The sequence below is a fragment of the Artemia sp. Qi Xiang Cuo genome, chromosome 10 (assembly GCF_049724085.1).
Source record: "Artemia sp. Qi Xiang Cuo chromosome 10, ASM4972408v1, whole genome shotgun sequence".
Lineage (NCBI taxonomy): Eukaryota > Metazoa > Arthropoda > Branchiopoda > Anostraca > Artemiidae > Artemia > Artemia sp. Qi Xiang Cuo.
Window position 1 is genome coordinate 12333962 of NC_142803.1, and position 19405 is coordinate 12353366.

The 19405-nt window shown below is 36.9% G+C and overlaps 1 protein-coding gene across 1 annotated transcript in view; it reads right to left on the reverse strand.

Annotated features, from left to right (window-relative positions):
• Positions 1 to 19405, reverse strand: part of LOC148947478 (serine-protein kinase ATM-like) — a 76570-nt gene that overhangs the window by 50848 nt on the left and 6317 nt on the right. The window lies entirely within an intron of this gene.

The window sequence follows — 19405 nt, forward strand, 5'->3', positions numbered from 1 at the left end:
CTTGAAAAAAAAAAAAAAAACACACACAAAGAGACAATATAAAAGAATATGTTGATGAACAGCTTGGGAGAATGATAATGTAGAAATTATAAACATTGGAAACAGCAATCATATAGCTGCTGCTTCAAGGCTTGTCTCTGATTTTTCTGAACTTTGGATATAATTGAGCTATAAACATGTATATGTAAATATAGAAACATAGTACAAATATACTGTAAACCATACAAGAAATTGGTAATAGAAATAAGAAAACGAGTCACTAAGAATCTGCTAAATATAGCTTAAAAGTCACCAAAAAGAGAAAAAACACTTCATAAAAAAAATTCATATTATATAGGTTGACACTTTAGCAGCAACAAAACGCAAGTATTTCCAGTTGAAAGTGGCTATAAAATAAATTGACTGAATCAAAATTTACATGTGAGCTATTTATTTAGCTTCCAATAAGGGAAAAATAATAATCAAAACTTTTCTTTAATCAACCTATCCCAAATCAAAACAGAATAAGTCCATATTTCACAAACTGTGCTTGTTCTCTACCATATATGGTGATCAAAGCTATCTGGCCTTGTTGACTGATTACAAATCCAAGCCTAATAATGTCTTATAGAAGCCCAAAATCAAAACACGTTAAGTTTATATCAAACTAATAGTCCTTGGTATATGATTCAAAGGTTTATGATGTAGCTGTTTACAAATTTGAGAAAAATGATGGAATACATATGTAGACATCACTACATGGCTAGAAAACTATATCACCTAAAAAACAAACGGGAATAGTTTTTCAAAGCACAAGTTTTACTGTGACAATCAAATTACAGAAGAGCAAATTTAAGACTTCAAACGAATAGAAATCAACTTATATAAGATAGCAAGCCTGTAACAAGATGAAGTTACAATAACCACAGAAGTGAAACCTCAAAAGACAGAAATTAAAATCAGGAATGAAGGCAAACATAAAAAAAACACAAATTCTCACAAATAAAGGTAACGCTACTGCCCCTTAAACCCCCCTAAAAGGCTAAGGCATTGGTTTGTGATTTGCTGAAAACAAAGTATGATTTTTATACAGTGCAAATGGTGTGGGAAATTGACACAACAAAAGATTGAAAGAAACTAGGTGCTCTATGGGAAGGGGAGATTAAACCTCTGAGCACAGTGGGGTAGAAACGGAAGGTTTGTAGTTGTGTTGGCTTAAGGACAGCCTTAGAATTAGCGACGAAGTTTCGAAGTCTCGAAGGCAGTCTAAGTGACGTAGTCATTGAAGGCATTAAAAATGATATCTATAACAGCCTATCTCTGGATTTAAAAAAACAGTTAAAACAAAGATAGCTGAAATGGAAATCCAGCTCAAAAGTCTTGAGTAGCTAGTACTTAAATTTGACGAGTAAAGAAGTTCAGACTACTATGGTAAACCTTGAGGACAAATTAATTTGTCAGAACGACACTATTGAACAGAGTTCTCTAAATAATTAGATTATGGTGTTTCGACTTGACGAGAAAGTTTCGATCCCGGAAAATACAGAAAATAAATTTCTTGAATTTTGTAGCTCGAAATTCTCGGAAATCCCACTAGTAGCTGATGACATTATCTCAGCCCGCAGGATTGGTCGTAAAGCTAACACTACCGTTCGTCCAATCGTCGTTACTTTCTCCAACCTGAAGCTTCGATCAACCATTTTGAAAAACAGAAAGAACTTGAACGGTACGCAAATTTCATTAAATGCATCCCTAATAAAGAACAGACTCAATCTTCTCCCCTATGCTAAGAGTAAGCTAGGCTTGAGAAATGCTTAGACAGTAGACGACAAAATGTTTATCAAAACTGATCATACCAGTCCCCGTAAGATAGCGAATATAGGTGATATTGATGGTGCTGGAGCATCTGTTCCTGCCAGTCTCAACGCTAATCATGCTTATTGTAGTTCTCAGTGCTTTATTCATTCATTCTTCTTGTTGCTTGCTCGTCATTTTTCTGTCCGTGTTTTTATTTTATTCGCGCAGCTACGTTGTATTATTAGTATATATCTGGCTATTTTTCTGCCCGCTACTTTGATCGGTCAGTTTTGGCCCTGTCTTTTGAATGCTTTCTGTGTGTTCTTTCCATGTTTGCTATATGTTCCTTATATGTTACTCTGTTTAATCTTGCTTTTACTTCATTGTCTCTTTCTTTTCAGCGTTTTCCCTTCTACCTGCCTCCCAACCAGTTTTCTTTTTTTATCTTCTGTTTGAATTCTTTTTCTGTATACAATGGACTAACTATAGACAACTAAATTCTCTCTCTTTCTTTTTATCTTTTCAGTTTCTATGTTTTTATTCCAAACTTCTAGGCTACCTCACTGTGTTTTACATTGCTAATTTTTTTGTTTTTCTTTCATACGGTGATTCTACTTTTTGATCATTGCGCAAATAATTTTTCTATTAATTACCTGTTAATTCTTTCCTTTTCTGCGCGTTCCTCTTTAACTATGTCCACATTTTTATCACATCCGCTTCTTATAAATGGCAGCTGTTCATGATGATCACTCTAGTTTTGATGAATCTATTCCTATTCAATTTAAATTGCTTGAGATGACTCCTCTAAATGTTTTAAATCTAATTGATGACTCATCTGGGACCCCACCTAATATCTCTTCTTTGACTAGTAATTCCACTGCTAATTGTGTCTATAGATATGACATGACCAAAAATATAAATTCTGGTATTAATCAGTTCTTCATTTAAACATTCAAGGACCCTGTTCTTCTCTAAATAATTTGAAGTCTCTCATAGCTAATTCTTCTCCTCAGATTATTGGACTCTGCGAAACATTTCTCCACAAGGGCAATGCTATGCTTTTAGATATTTCTGGGTATAACTTAGAGTTTGTAAACAGATTGGAGAAAAAAAAGGTGGCTTAGCATTTTATATTGCTGATTACCTGGATTATACTTTGCGTAGTGATCTGTGTAAGCATTTGGATGGTCTTTTTGAATCTGTTTCATTAAAATTTTGATTGACAACAAGAAAACTATCATTGGAGAAATAACTTTCTCACAACTCTTTTTTTTAAACAATTGAGAAAATAAAAAAATTAAAAAAACAATAAAAACTTTAGCGTAAAGAGCGAGGCGTTGAGGAGGGCACAGCCCCTTTCATATACGGAATAATTTCTGTTCGTTTTAAGTTTTAATGTCGCTCCTTACTTTCAGATTAAAGAACTTTTTTTTTATTTAAAGGCTGCTAAAGCAGGGAGTTTGGGGGGCGGCAGCCCCCGAACTGTGCCTTCTAATCCCTGTACGTTTTAAGGTTCGACCTTTTAACTCAGCCTCTTTAACTCTTTATAAAATTTAGTTTTTTTCAAATAATTTCTGCACTTTTTTGTACATTTTATTTCTTATTTTTGCTTGACTAACTGTTAGCTGTTCGTGTCAGGAGTTAATGTTGGGGGGCTGCCGCCCCCCAAATCCCCCGCTCTTTAACATTCTTGTATTAAGGCTTTTAATAACTGAATACTCAAATCACGTCGTACAGGGTGCCTCCTAATCCCTGTACGTTTTAAGGTTCGAACTTGTGAATCAGCCTCTTTAACAGCCCCCCAACTGTGCCTCCTAATCCCTGTACGTTTTAAGGGTCGACCTTGTAACTCAGCCTCTTTAACTCTTTAGAAAACGTAATTTTTTTCAAATAATTTAAAAAAGAAACTGAGTTTCTTTTTTAAAGTTTAAATTCAGTATACAAAAAATTTGCTCTGACGGTGAATCGAACCCGGGTTTTCCGCTTGACAGTTTGGAGTATCAACCGCTGGACTAAAGAGACACAATTGTAATTGTTTTTTAGTAAATGGAATCTATTTTCGACGCAAGCAAATTCCCACAAAACTTGATATTTGGTTTTTGGAAAACAGGGAAGGAGTGATCAGATTCAGCTGAAATTTCGAGGATAAGCTCCCAGGCCCCAGGAAAGCTTATCCTCTAAATTTCAGCCCGATCAGACAACGGTAAAGGGGGGTTGTGGTGGGAAAAATTAACATGGGCTATTATAAGAAAACGAGGTTCGAATTCTGCTTCGAATGAGTCCTCATTCACCCGGATCAGTTGCCAACTGTGGCCTGTAGGCGTGGATAAGAAAAAAAAGAAATGATGAATTTTAAGTGGCTACATTTTGTTTTTTTAACCCAGTGAAAGAATGATCGGATCGAGCCGAAATTTCGAGAATACGCTCTTAGGCCCTCTGCGGGCTTAGCCTATATATTCCATTCGAATAAGACAACGTTAGTGTGCGGCTCTGGTAGGAGGATCGTAATATCTAGACCAGTTCTACCTCGGGAAAGTTAGAGGAAGATGAAATTTTGATCTTTAATAGAGTCTACTGAAGACTAAAAAGAAAATATTTGGGAGTATTACAGGGGAGCATACTTTTGGTCAGAATAACAAATATTATTGGAGGCAAAGTAAAGTAAAGACCTATAGTAAAGATCCATTAGGCTTCGATGTTTTATTATTATTTATTTATTTTTTTCCTTTGAGGCACTTCATAGGCTATGGAAGCAGTGGTTGTATTATGGTTGCAGCAGCAGCTGCAACCTAGTAAAGAGCAAACCACATACATATTAGAAAAAAACTGCCTAGTGAAAAAACTGCCATCTGCACTGATTCAGGAATGGCAACTATTATTTAGATTCGTCTTGAAAGTAAAAGTTTATTGCAAAAAGAAATGTAGGGTGATTTCGAAAAAAAAGGTCTGAAACCCATAAAAATGGGGTCAAATACGAATGAAAAGTCTACCATTGAAATCAGCACGGTCTAAACCCTAGTTATCAGAAGTTACAACCCCCCTCCTTTAAAAACAAGGAAAATTACTTTTTAGCACGGGTAGCACTGATCTGTCTCCTGTTTTTTTTTGTTTTTTTTTTTCAGCAAGGGTAGGAGGTGACCAGAGCATCATAGAGAGATGTGTAGCTCATTCGAACAGAAATTCAATTTGCTAGTGCACATTTTAAGTGACTTAAAAGATTGGAGGGCAACTAGTTCCCCTCCCTAAAGAGCCCCCTCCCCCCAAAATTATCCAATCACAATTTTGAGTTAGCCAATGTGTTTAACATAGTTCATTGGTCAAATATCTTTGGTTTTGCCGATGATATGACCCTCCAGAGCCCCTGGGGAAAGGGATGCACACTGTATTGGTATCAGCAGTATTGATATCACACATATCAGTATTGGTGTACTGTTATTGAGCCTATTGGTATTGCAAGTATCTAGATAGATTTTTAATAGCTCATATAAAAGATGTTGCTTATATCTACGTCCTTGCTATACAATCAATCATCAGCAAGTTCCCAATGGCTCTAAAAACAGCACTTTTGGTGCCATTTCTCAAGAAGAAAAGCTGGGGCTAGTGGGCTACCAGAACTTTTTAGAGTTACATTTAATGGCTCATTTGAAAAATATTGCTCATATCCACGTGATGTTTAGCAATTGTACCATCCGTAAGTATGATATAGCACTAAAAACAATACTTTTGATGTCGCTTCTTAAGTAGAAAAGCTTGGAAGTATAAAACAATATCATCCTTGCAATAAATATGGTCCAAAACCTTTAACTGGAGGTTTGCAAGAAAATCTCTTGTATGTTCCTCTTCCAAACCCCCTTAATAAGCTATACAATTAAGGTACACACACTAATATACCAAATCAGATTATTAGAGGCGTGGTTCAGTTAGTATACCATTTGGCTTATGAATTAGAGCATCTTGCATTCAATTCCTGCTTGGGTGTATTTTTTTTCAATCATGGTTTTCTCTCTTCTGTATGAACTTTTTCCGATAATTTTACTTTTATGTAAATGTGATGCACTCATTTTTTAAAACATGTCCCAGGAAGTTGTTTGGTCAAGCATGTTGATTCAAAAGGGAATAGAGCTCAGGTTCATAGTTTGCAATGACATTCTGAGTAAATAGCTAAATCCATAGGCCCTACCCCAACGAATTGCGTAATTTTGTCAAAATCCTGTGGGGAGGGGAGGTCAAATTTTGAGCCAATTTAGCCAAATCAACAGAAAATGGCAAAGAAACTGAAAAACTAGCCGTATAGTAATACAAATGGTAAAGATGTACAAAAGAAAACTAACCTGTATCAGTAGATGCTTGAATTATGCAGGCTTATCTTAGTTTTGACAACAATTTAGGAGAAACTAAATTTCAGCTGGGATGGGGGGGCCAAACTGGGGTCTGGAGGAAAACTGAGGTTTCGGAGGGGAAGTTGCCCCCTCTGCCCCATGGAAAACTACGCCGCTGACCCCAACCCCTTAGTGGTTGGAGAAGTGTAGGCATGTGGTTGTTCTGGAACCACTTAAAGTTGTATATTACAAGGAGGGTTACTTATTGTTACACTTACTTATTCAAATTATTTACTTGATAATTCCACCTTAATATTCTCTCCATATCTAAGATTGTAAATCCAAAGAGGAAGAAACACAAATGAAAACAGTTCTATAGGAGAATTCAGGTAATTCTTCCCTGAATTTTTGAAATGAAAACAAACTTAGTGTATAATAGCCTACTATTTATTGTGCCTACCCACAGGGGCGTCGTTTGGGAGTGGCACGGGGGGGTGGCAGTTGCCCCCCCCCCCCAATAATGTAGAAAAAAAATATTATACATCCCATGATCTTTGACTATCCATATATGGACCCCTCTTCCCCCCCCCAATAAAAATGTTGGAGGTTTGCCCCTGCCTACAGAAGAAATTATCTTTTTTGAAATTTCCGTTCATTTCTGAGTAATGAGTGGATTTTTATTTAGGGACAGGTCAAATAAATCCCTAAGCCTAAAGGCACATTTCTGTTGCGCTAGCAAAATTTTCTGCAATTATGTTGAAATACAAACCTATCTGCTCAGTTAACCTTTAGTGTCAAAGCTATTCGCCTGGAGCTACTTTCTTAAGTGTGACTAAAATTAATTTTTTAAACAAAGAATTAAAGATCTATTCCTTCTTTTTTATTTTTTATTTTTTTACAAAAGAAAGAACACTATGTTTGTGACTTTTTTTCCACTCTAAACTTATTTTTTCCTTCAATTCTTCTTCAGGCTTCTTAGTTCAGCTCCTGAATAAGGGATTAGGTGTCCCCTTTATATCCCCTAGATTGGAGGTGATTAGAAATTGTATAAGAAAAATAAGTTTTCAACTGAAACTAAGGACCAACATCAAAACTTCCGACGAACAGAAATTATTCCATATAAATAAAAAGGTCATAAAAGCGTTGTTTCTAAATTAAATTCTAATCAAAAACGAGCATAGATTAATTTAAAAAAACAAAGTTTTTGTGAGGAAAATAAAGAGCGAAGTTGAAACCTAAAACGAACAAAAATTATCACTTCACAGCCTAGTTAACATATATCAATAACATTAATGCAAATATGCAAACTGGTGAAATATCACCAGTTCGCATACCCGTTGAAATAACATTAATGCAAACTGGTGATATTTCCCTGTGTTTGTAGAACTACAGAAAACTAGCACTTTACTGAAAACACAAAAGCTAAGTATATAAAAACAAGAATCAAACAGTTCGTGGTAACGAACTGTAAGTAAGGAGCGACCCGGCTCAATGGTAACCGAAACTCTAGAAAACGGGTTTTTGATACCAATTGATATATCAAAAGAATCAGATTTCAATGCTGATTTCAAATATATAACTTTCATCAAGTTTAGTGCTACTCATCAAAAGTTACGCGCCTGAGAAAATTTGGCTGATTTTCAAAAAAAGGGGGAAAGACCCCCTAAAAGTTATAGAACCTTAATGAAAATCACTCCATCATATTCAGCGTATCAGAGAACCCTACTGTAGAGGTTTTTTAAGCTCCTATCTACAAACATGTGGAATTTTGCATTTTTTGCCAGAAGAAAGATCACGGATGCGTGTTTATTTGTTTGTTTGTTTGTTTTTTTTTCCCCAGGGGTGATCGTATCGATCCGGTGGTCCTAGAATACTGTGTGAGGGCTCATTGGAACGGAAATTAATAGTTCTAGTGCATTTTTTAATTGACCAAAAAAAATAGAGGGCAACTAGGCCCCCTCCCACGCTCATTTTTATGCTAAAGTCACCCGATCAAAATTTCGAGATAGCCATTTTGTTCAGCATGGTTGAAAATATGATAGAAATGTCTTTTAGGATGACTTGATCCCCCAAAGTCCCCAGGGGGAGGGCTGAAATTTATGAACTTTAATCATTGTTCACAGATCTTTTTGTTTATTGGTAATTATACATAGTTTTTCTGTGGATATTTTGTCTGGTAGGTGGGGGTCGGAGCGGGTCGGGGGCTATATGGAAGGATCTTTCCATGAAGGAAGTTTTCATGGGGAAAGGGGCATTGCTATGAAGGGGGCCCGGATTTCCCAGCATTATTAAAGAAAAAGATCAGGAATTAAATAAAAAAAAAACAAGTTTTTCAACTGATCAACTGATTGTGATTAAGAGGTTATTTTTAAAGAACTGGAAAAAAAATTCGAACTATAGTTTAAAGAGCAGGGTATTGACTAGGGGGCGAACCCCCTAATATACGTGTTAAAAATTTATGAATATAGAAGTTCGTTACGTAAGTTAATTCTAAGTTACGTATATTTATTACTAATAAAAACGTTCGTAAATAAAATTAAACAAGTTTCGAGAAAGCCCTTTAACCAAATATAATATGCAAATTTTGTTTTAATTATTCATGTACGGTGAGCCAAAATCAAAACCTGCATTAATTCAAAAACGTTCAAAAATTAAATAAAAAAAACAAGTTTTTTTAACTGAAAGTAAGGAACGACGTTAAAACTTAAAACGAACAGAAATTATTCCGTATATGAAGGGGCTGTCCCCTCCTCAACGCCTCGCTCTTTACGCTAAAGTTTGACTTTCTCACAACTCTATTTTTTTAAACAATAAAAAAAACTTTAGCGTAAAGAGCGAGGCGTTGAGGAGGGGACAGCCCCCTTCATATACGGAATAATTTCTGTTCGTTTTAAGTTTTAACGTCGTTCCTTACTTTCAGTTAAAAAACTTGTTTTTTTTATTTAATTTTATTGATTTAAGAGTCGAATGTAAATATATAGCCTCACAACAACAAACTAATCTATAACGCTTTTCATAGTCCCGCAGGAGGTGTGGTATCAATAACTTTGAGTATACAATTAAAATTATCTTATAAACTTAAGCATAAAAATAATAAATTTAAAGTCATTAGCCAACACAGCTTATAAAATAATAGATTGATTTATCAGGTGAAATCTTGGTCTCGTCAGTATTACTTAAAATGAAAAACATATCAACCATAATATGAACTAGGGAAATCCAGATATTCCTCTCTATAAAATGGAGAATTGTAAGTTGTGATACAAATTTAAAGTGAGTCTGTAGTCCTAATGCTAATAAGATTCCTTCACTTCGAACTTGTCTACAATATAATCATAAAATGTCCTTCTTAGATCCAAAACGGCAGTCAATCATTGAACTGAGCTCATTGTGTAGAAGTGATGCCAAATTAAACGAAAAAAAGAGCAGCAATCTAAAAGTTCTTTACTTTTATACTGTTAAATTGTTCTTAAAAGGTTTACTTTAACTGTACCAAAACTCCTATACTGTTTTGTGTTTTCAGTAAAGCGCTAGTTTTCTTTAATCATGCAAACACAGAGAATTGCTGCCAGTTGGTTTATTTGCATAAGTGTTCTTGATATATGCTAGATAGGCTGTGAAGTAATAATTTTTGTTTGTTTTAAGTTTCAACTTTGCTCTTTGCTTCCCTCAGAAAAACTTTGTTTTTTTAAATTATTAAAATTTCAGAGGGTTCATTTGATTGAAAATCGGAAGTTCTAGTGCCCATATTAAGAGTCAAAAGTGATCAAAAGGCAACTTGCACAAGCCGCCCAACCCTCAATTACTCAAATACATCCAAGTTTTTAGATCGATTTTTTCAAATCGAATTTTTCAATTTGTCAAATCAATCAAATTTTTTAGATAGCCTAACTATTTTGCTGGAAATAGTCCAAAAATTACATAAATATACTTCCTGGGTTGACAAAGACGCTACAGCCCCCAGGAGAAGGGCTATAAGTAATGCAAGTTGCCCATTGTAAACATATAAGGTTTTTATTGAAGGGGTGGTTGTATAAAGTTAGCAGGAAGCTCTTTCAATTTGAAAATCAAAGTTATGCAAGTTGCACATTGTTAATATAGCCTATAAGGCTTTATGGAAGGGGTGGCTTATAAACTTAAGAGGAGGTTCATTCGATTTGATATCAAAACTTTTAGTTCTTTTTTTAAGAGTCAAAAAGGACTGGAGGGAAACCATTCCCTCCCCAAGCCCTTTTTCTCCAAATGCTTCTGAGCAAAATTTTGAGATACCCCATTTTGTTCAAAATAGTCTGAAGGTCAAATAACTTTGGTTGAGGGTTTGTACCCAGTACCTCCTAAGCCCCCAGGGCAAAGGCCTGAAAGTTATGTAAGTTGCTCATTGTTAACATATAAGGTTGTTATGGAAGAGTGGTCTAATAAACTTTGGAAGGGGCTCAATCTATAATAAAAGGGGGCACCTAAAAACAGAAAGGAGGGGAGTTGGCTGCTCTCAAATCTCTCTTCAATATCTGCTCAATATATTTTCAGGAGTGTTTGGCATCCCTCTCAACATTTCCTTGAAGTTTCATCTTAATACAGTAAGCCTTTTTGGATATCCTCTTTCCCAATAAAAATCCTTATATGTTAACAATGGGTAAATTAAATAACTTATAGGCCTTGCCCTGGAGGCTAGAGGTAGTTGGGTCAACCCTGGAGGCATATTTATTTAATATTTGAACTATTTTGAACAGTTTGATCTGATGCATTTGGGGGAAAACAGCATAGGGGCTAGTGGCCCTTTGATAACTTTTTACTCTAAACAAGGGCACTAAAACTTTCAATTTTCGATCAAATGAGCCTCCTCCAAAGCTTATACAGCCACCCCTTCCATAATTACCTTAAATTGCAGCTAGGAGCAATCGAAGGATCTTTGATAACAACCTCATATATGCACAATAAGCAACTTCCATAGTTTAGAGCCCTTGCCACAGAAAATTAGGGGGTGTCAACCCTGGAAGTGTATTTATTTGACCTTCTGACTATTTAGAACAAAATAGCTATCTTAAAATTTTTATTGGATGAATTTGCAAAAAGAAATGTGTAGGAAGGGGGGCTGGTTGCTCTCTGATCACTTTTGACTCTTAAAAAGGGAACTAGAACTTCTTATTTCCAATTGAATGAGTCTCCTCCAAAGTTTATAAAACCACCCCTCACATAAGAACCTTAGATGTTAAGTATGAACAGCTTTCATTACTTACAGCCCTTGCCCAGTGGGCTTGGGGGAGGGTCCAATCTAGAAGCATTATTATTAGCCCCCCCTCTCTCAATATTGATCAAACTTTTGTAATTGTCTTTTTCTTCAAACTAGTCAAAAGGTCTAATAGATATACTTCCAGGGATGCCCTGTCCCCATAGCCCCAGTGCAAGGATTGTAAATTATGCAATTTAACCACCGCTTGCATGCAGGATTTACGATACGATACGAATTTATTATGTCAAATAACAAGAATTAAATGAGACAAAATATAATTTAAATAATTACTCTTCATTGTCACTTATTTATTAAAATGAGACACAAAATACTGTCAAAAAGACAATCTGTATCGGTTGGTAGCCACAGGCTTACAAGGCTTGAGTTTAATCAGGTGCCTTGTATTACACCCTGTTCTTGCCGGTTCAGGGAGCAAATCTCGGTGCTTGCTTGACTTTAAAAGCTTCTGTCCAAGGGCCATTGTAAGCTGGTGTCGCCTGGCATCAAGTCCATCTAGTCCTAGGATTTTAAGGCTATCATCATAATTCGTGAATTCCGGACCTAATATCACATGGGTAGCTCGTTCCTGCCCATTCTAGAGGTCATTTCTTTGCTCAATGCTTGGCCCCAGATGCTACACAAGACAGGCATACTCTAAAGTATTTCGAATCTACAGTTTATAAAAATTCAACAGCGACAAACGACGAAAACCGAATCGCGGAATTGTAACTAGATCACGCAACGCTATTTTTGCCTCCTTAATACAATTATTTACATGATCCGTCCATGACATTTCTGAGTTAAAAGTCACACCTAAAATTGTCATATTATTTACAATTGGCACATTTTTATCACTTTGACTAGGAACTTTTTTTCTCAAAAACGAGACTCTCATAAGTGCTGACTTTTTCCTATTAATTGAAAGCCGTTTTTCTTCACAGTCAGCCTCCAAACGGCGAATTATGCTATCCGTACTAATCATGGATCCTAGCTTATGAAGTATCATCAATGATAAATCATCTGCAAACTTCGCTCTGTTTTCATGGCAAGTCGCAATTTTGTTACACAGTATTAAAATAAAAAAGGTCCCGTTTTGGTACCTTGGGGTATTCCACAGAAAACTTCAAGAAAATCTGATTGTACCCCATCAGCACTAACACACTGTTGCAGTCCGTGTAAAAAAACTATAAACAATCCGAATTGAAAAAGGTCTAAAATCTTTCATTGACTCAAGAACATCCAGATGGCTTGATTTGTCGAAAGCCTTTTCTAAGTCTGCTTGCAATATTTCTACAAATGTATCTTTATTTTCTAGATGCTCCAGGGCTTCTTCCACAATTTTGATGAAATAATGTACTGTGCTATATTCTTTGATAAACCCATACTGACAGGGATCTATTTTATCACAGAAATCTTCTAGTAACCATTTCTTTAGAAAATGTTCGAAAACTTTAGATACAATAGGAGTTAAAGATATAGGTCGTAGGTCACTCACCCCTTTTGGATTCGAAACTATAGGCATTGGTGTTGCGACTGCTTTTTTTAAATCATCCAGAAAGATACCACTCAAAATACAATGGTTTAAAAAGGCAGTCAGAGGTTCGGCTAGAAAGGCTGCGTTTTCTTTGTACAAGGTTGCTGGAATGTCTCCAGGGTAAGTTGCCTTATTAGGGTCAAGTCTCTCAAGAACCTTTGCAACTTCGTGAGGGAAAATCACAGGTATTTCAGATGGAACAGCCAAGGAGGGGAACATTGGAAATTGGTGGATTACTTCTGCAAATACTAGCAAAATACTTATTAATAGCGGTTGCGTCAAGCTTATTCCCAGATTCGTCGTATATGCTTACACTTTGCCTTACAGAGGAGCCAGTGAGAAGTCGTATTCCTTTATAATAACCGGCTGGATTTGTGGTCATGAGTTCGTTCATTTTTGAGCCGTATGACTTCTCAGCCAATCTACATTCATAGACCACTTGATTTCTCAGCTTGGAAGCTTGACCTATCTTCCCCTTTTTATGGAGCCTGTTGCGATGGGTATCAGCCTTTTCAGGCACGAGTTAACCCAGGGCTTGTCAGCTGAGTTTACTGTGACTGTCTTCTCTGGAAAATACACATCATAAGCTATCCGTAATTCAGTGGAAAATATTCTATACATGTCGTTGACATTGCAGTTTTCGTACAAACTTTTCCGGTTTTTCGAAATAGCCTATTTAGCGAATAGCTCTTTTTCGGACTCAGCCAGAGGCTGGCTTGAAAAAATTCATTTGGTTCCTATTCTCTTTTCCTCCCTGGGACACCAGTGTATACAGAAGTGTGTACTTTTACCAAGATTCGGCAACGTGACTGGATCACTATAGAAATTGGAAATATCTGTGAAGATGAAATCAATGACAGACTTTTGAGTTGTCTTTTCACGAACAACTTGCTTCAAGCCTAGCGAACGTTCAATCCAGCTGGGTAGCAGGTCGTTGAAGTCACCCATAAGAACCACAGAACTGCTTGGGTGTCTCAGTTTAATCTCATCTAAACATGCTTGTAGATGAGCTATGAGCTTCCGCCTGTAACTCGACCGCGGCGGAAAATAGAGTACACCAACTACGATCGAGGAAAACTTACGGGGAAAAACCTTTGGTCTCAATATTACCCACAACAGCTCGTAGCCGGTAGTCTGAGAGCCTTCATGTATCTGATGAGGTGTATCCTTTCTAATGTACATGCCTACTCTTCCATGAGTGATGATAGCACCTTCCTTGTTTCACCTACTCTTGACAAGAAAATTAGAGTTGCTTATCTGGGCGTTACATTCATTGACAAACCACGTCTCTGTTGTGCAGCAAATATCAATTCTATTGTCATTTAGTCTTGTCGAAAGTTCTGTCACTTTATTGCTTTGAGACTGGGCATTAACAAGGAGAAAAGAGGGGAGGTCATGAGAAATTGCTATTTCTTTCTTTTTTTCTACCTGGGGTAGATTGCCGAAAAATGCTGGAAGTTTCCCAAATTATTAGAACTTGTTGGGAAAATGGGCGTGGGGGCTCCAGGGACTCCAAGAGATGGCCAGTGGCTCGCCATACTCCAGTTGGGAGCGAAAACTGGGCTGGGTTGAACATCTTGGCCGTTACCTGAGAAGAAAGAAGGAGCAGCATTTTTGCTAGGGTACATTAAATACAAACGGGAAATATCCCTCTCTTTAGAAACCGGTCTTCTATGATTATTCAATGGGAAACGTCTAGGATGGTTGGTATTTGGAGACCTCGCCAGTTGCTGCTTTGGAGACATTTCCTGTTTCGTGGTGTGGACAAAGTTGTATTTATGTTTGTTAGGGCACTGGCGTAACAAACCATGCTTGCATATGTTCGGGTGATCAAACTTACAGTTCTGACTCTTACTCTTATTAGCTGCATAAAACTTGCAAGGATGAACATAAGTACAAGCTTTACCTTTGTTGCATTTTCCGTGACAAAAATATTTGCAAATCGTCCTTTTCTGTTTCTGTTCTGTTTATGGTCGGCTAGTGAACTGTGAGCGACTTTGTTTAGAAACGCTTTGTTGTTTAAGCTGGCTGGCAACATCCTCTTTCAACTCAGGTACCACAAGATTTAGCAGCAGATATATTTGCTTTTGTTGAAGCTAAATGATTTTGTCTTTTTCGGCCATAGCAATGCGGAGCTGCATCAACTCTACTGAGCAAAATCTTGATCTGTAGAGCAGTCGCCTCCGTCGTCTAAAAGCATCGGTTCGAGACTTTTCTTAGCTGCAGGTTCTTTCTGGGTAGATTTAGGGGATAAAATAATTCATTATCCGTCACATTTCTGGGAGGAAGAGTTGCCTGCCCTCTCCTATCGTCACCATCCGTTCGTAGCTTGGCAGCCAATAATTTCACTCGTGCTTCAAGGTCTGCCCTTTTCCCGGACGTATCTAGTCCATGTTTTTCGAGAAGAACGCGCAGAATAGGTACCGTAAGTTTTCGGATGCTATTCGGAGATAATACGGCCAAATTTATTTCGCCGTTTTCTGACATATTTAACTGTAACAGTCGTGGCAACACTGTGCGGCTTTTTCCTTATACTACGCAAATCGAAAAAAATAACAGTAAATGTTTCTTATATCAAACGACTTAATCTAATCCGAATGTTGAACTAATTCGATATTTTTCTGGTGGTTTCCCTGCGACAGAAGTAAGTGAAGCGTTGAAGGCTGTCTACCTTGTCCCCGCAATTTAAGGGGCAAGCCCAGCGGGTACCACGCCTCTTGCTAACAACTCTCCACCCCTCTTCTGCTTACTTTTCTCTCCCCAACTCAATCGCAGCGTAATTGCCTACAAAAATCGTATGTCCAATTTTTATTCCCGGCCTTAATTGTGAACTTTTATAATTGCTGAAGGTCACTGAATTAATTAAGTTCTTGTAGTAAAATAATAAATCTAAAAACAGGTGTTTACACTCTGAAGACTGGCAATGAAAATTTACTGTCCCAAGGGAATTTGATATAGCCAGCAAAACGATAATCCGATTATGAAAATAAATAAAAAAGAAAATCCACAGTGAAATTTCACAGCTTTAGCAGGGTTATATCCGAAGAAATTTTGGTGTTAACACAACGAAGTCTGAATCAATACTCAATCATTAGGAACAGGGAAAATATTTGTTTCTGGGTTTATTACCTACAGCCATTGCCCTGTGGGTTTGGGGGAGGGTTAAACCTAGAAGCATTGCTATAAGCCTCCTTTCCTCAACATTGATCAAGATTTTGGAACACATTAATTACCTTACCTTAATCCCTTTGAGAGCTTTAAGATCCTCTGGACCTGTAGTGCTCTTGAGTTGATGATTACCAGTTGAACCTCCCCTATTTCTTTTTCCACTCCATGTCAAGTTGGTGTTTGAAAGACTGGATGGAAGGAGGGCTGTCAGTAGAGTCCTTTAATTCTTTCCACTGGTTAATTACTCTTCTTGAAAAATACATTTGACAGATTCTTGATCTGGAGCCTAATTTTGGTAGCTTCTTTGAATGTCCTCTTGTGAGATGATGGCTGGTACTGTGATTGCCCTTGACAATGGTGGAGTTTTCCTTTTGGAGTTTATAAGTCAGTATCATATCACAATGCATGTCTCTGTAGACAAAGATAGGTAGCTTGAGCTGCTTGAGATGTTCCTCATCTGAAGCTGACTTTAGGCTTTTCATGCACTTTGTTGCTCGCCTCTGGATATTTTTGATGAGCCTAACATCTTGCCGGTAAGAAAGACCAGCCAGGCACATACAAAATCAAGATGGGGTCTAACAAGAGCCTTAAAAAGTTTTATGAATATTGTTGCCTCTTGGCTACTGATGGTCCTTTTTAATAGGCTAAGGATGTAGTTTGCTCAGGAGACAACATGCTGGACATGGCTATGAAACCTCAACCCTTCATCAATGATCACACCAAGGTCCCTTTCTTCTTCTCTTTTCACTAGATGTTCCTTAAATTATTGATTGGATTTAAAATTGAATAGGTAGCCATTGGGTTATTAGGTCCAATGTGCAAAATACAGTATTTGCTTGTATTGAAATGGAGAAGCCAGTCTTAAGTCCAATTCTGTAGCCTGTCTAGACCTTGTTGGATTTTATGTGGGTTAGCAATGCCAAAAAGTTTGGCATCATAAGCGAACAAATGCATATTGTTATCCACATGATTGGAAATATTGTTAATATAGCCTACATCAGAAAAGTGTTGGGCCTAATACACTTCCCTGCATTACCCCACTCATTACTATGGCCTCATCAAAGTAGATTAGCTGGCCACCTGTCTCATACAAATGGACTTTCTGCTTGCAGTTAGTGAGAAAATTCATCAGCCAGGCTATTGGGGATGTATTGATACCATCAGCAGATAATTTCAAGAGCAGTCAACTATGGGGCACTTTGTCAAAGGCCTTAGCAAAGTCTAGCAGCAGTAGGTCAACTGGATGTCCTTGGTCAATCAGGTTTGTAATTATCTCATATGATCTCAACAAGTTTGTTTTTATTGATTTTCCTGACTGGAATCCATGCTGCTTGGGTGATGAGATCTTGTTTGTGGTCAAATGTTCAAGCAATGAACTATTAACAATGCATTCAAGCATCTTAACCACAACTGAAGCTAGGCCGATAGGTCAATAATTCTCAGGTTTGGTGAGGCCACCTTTTTTGAATACCAGAGTTATTTTGGCTACTTCCCAGTCTGCTGGGAGCTCTCTAGTGGTAGATTCTTGTGAGGGGATCTGCTAACACTTCTGCAAGTTCTTTTAGTAGCCTAGGATATATATTATCAGGCCCTGGTGACTTTTTAGGATTCAACCTTTTTAAACATTCAAGGACTTCTGTAGATGATACCATGGTGCTTTCCATTGGGGCTTTTATTTTATTAAATAAAAAAAAACAAGTTTTTTAAACTGAAAGTAAGAAGCGACATTAAAACTTAAAACGAACAGAAATTATTCCGTATATGAAAGGGGCTGTGCCCTCCTCAACGCCTCACTCTTTACGCTAAAGGTTGACTTTCTCACAACTCTTTTTTTTAAAAAATAAAAACTTTAGCGTCAAGAGCGCGGCGGTGAGGAGGGGACAGCCCCGTTCATATACGGACTAATTTCTGGTCGTTTTAAGTTTTAATGTCGCTCCTTACTTTCAGTTTAAAAAACTTGTTTTTTTTATTTAATTTCTGATCGTTTTTTAGTTAATGCAGCTTTTATTTTGGCTCGCAGGCATTGAATAAGTAAACAAAATTTGCATAAAAAATTTACTTTTCTTTTGCTAAATGGCTGTCTCTAAATTTGGTTCTGACGTAATTTAAAAATTAACTTACGTAACGAACTTCTATATTCGTATATTTTTCTTCTGGCAAAAAATACAAAGTTGCAGATTTTTGCAGATATGAGCTTGAAATCTATGTTATAGGGTTTTCTGATACGCTGAATCTGACGGTGTGATTTTCATTAAAAATTTTTTTCACTTTTAGGGGATGTTTCCCCCCTCTTTAAGAAATCCTTTAGGTCTTCTCAGGCTCGTAGCCTTTGATGAGTAATACTAAACTTAATAAAATTCATATGTTTAGAATCAGCATTATAAGCCCATTCTTTTAATGCATTTATTGACATCAAAGTTCCGTTTTTAAAAGTTTCGATTACTAATTGAGCCGTATCGCTTGTTTTTTTTATTGTTTTTTTTTATTACGTATATGTTATTACGTATATGATGGGGTTCTCCCCGTATTCAATACCAAGCTCTTTACGTTAAAATTTAAAAAAAAATTTAATTAAAAAACCACTGAATCACAACGGCCTTTTAATTAGAATAGATAGCTCTTTTTAAAGCACTAAAAAAAACTGTTGCGTAACGCGCGTGGTATTGACTTGGGGGAGAACCCCCTCATATACGTAATAATTTATGTTCATTTTAAGTTCTAATGTGGCTTTTTACTTTCAGTTGAAAAAATTGGTTTTTTTTTATTTAATTTCTGATTGTTTTTTAAATAATGCTTGGAAATCTGGCACCCCCTTCATAGAAATGTCCCTTGCCCCAAAGAAACATCCTCCACGGACATATTCTCCCGAGTAACCCGCGCCTCCAGCCCCCCCCCACCAGAAAAAATTCTTCCTGAAAATGTCTGTATACTTCCCAATAACCAATACAATATGTAAGCAATGGGCAAAGTTCATAACTTGCAGCCCTTCCCCTGGGAACTGTGGGGGATTAAGTCATCGTAAAAGACATATTTATTAGATTTTCGACTATTCTGGACAAAATGGCTATCTCAAAATTTTAATTGGGTGACTTTGATAAAAAAATGAGCGTAGGAGGGGGGCCTAGTTGCCCTCCATTTTTTTTGGTTACTAAAAATGGCACTAGAACTTTTAATTTCCATTCCAATAAGCCCACCTACGATATTCTAGGACCACTAGGTCGATACGATCACCCCTGGGAAAAAAAACAAAAACAAATAAACACGCACCCGTGATCTTTCTTCTGGCAAAAAATGCAAAATTCCACATTTTTGTAGATAGGAGCTTGAAACCTCTACAGTAGGGTTCTCTGATACGCTGAATATGATGGTGTGAATTTC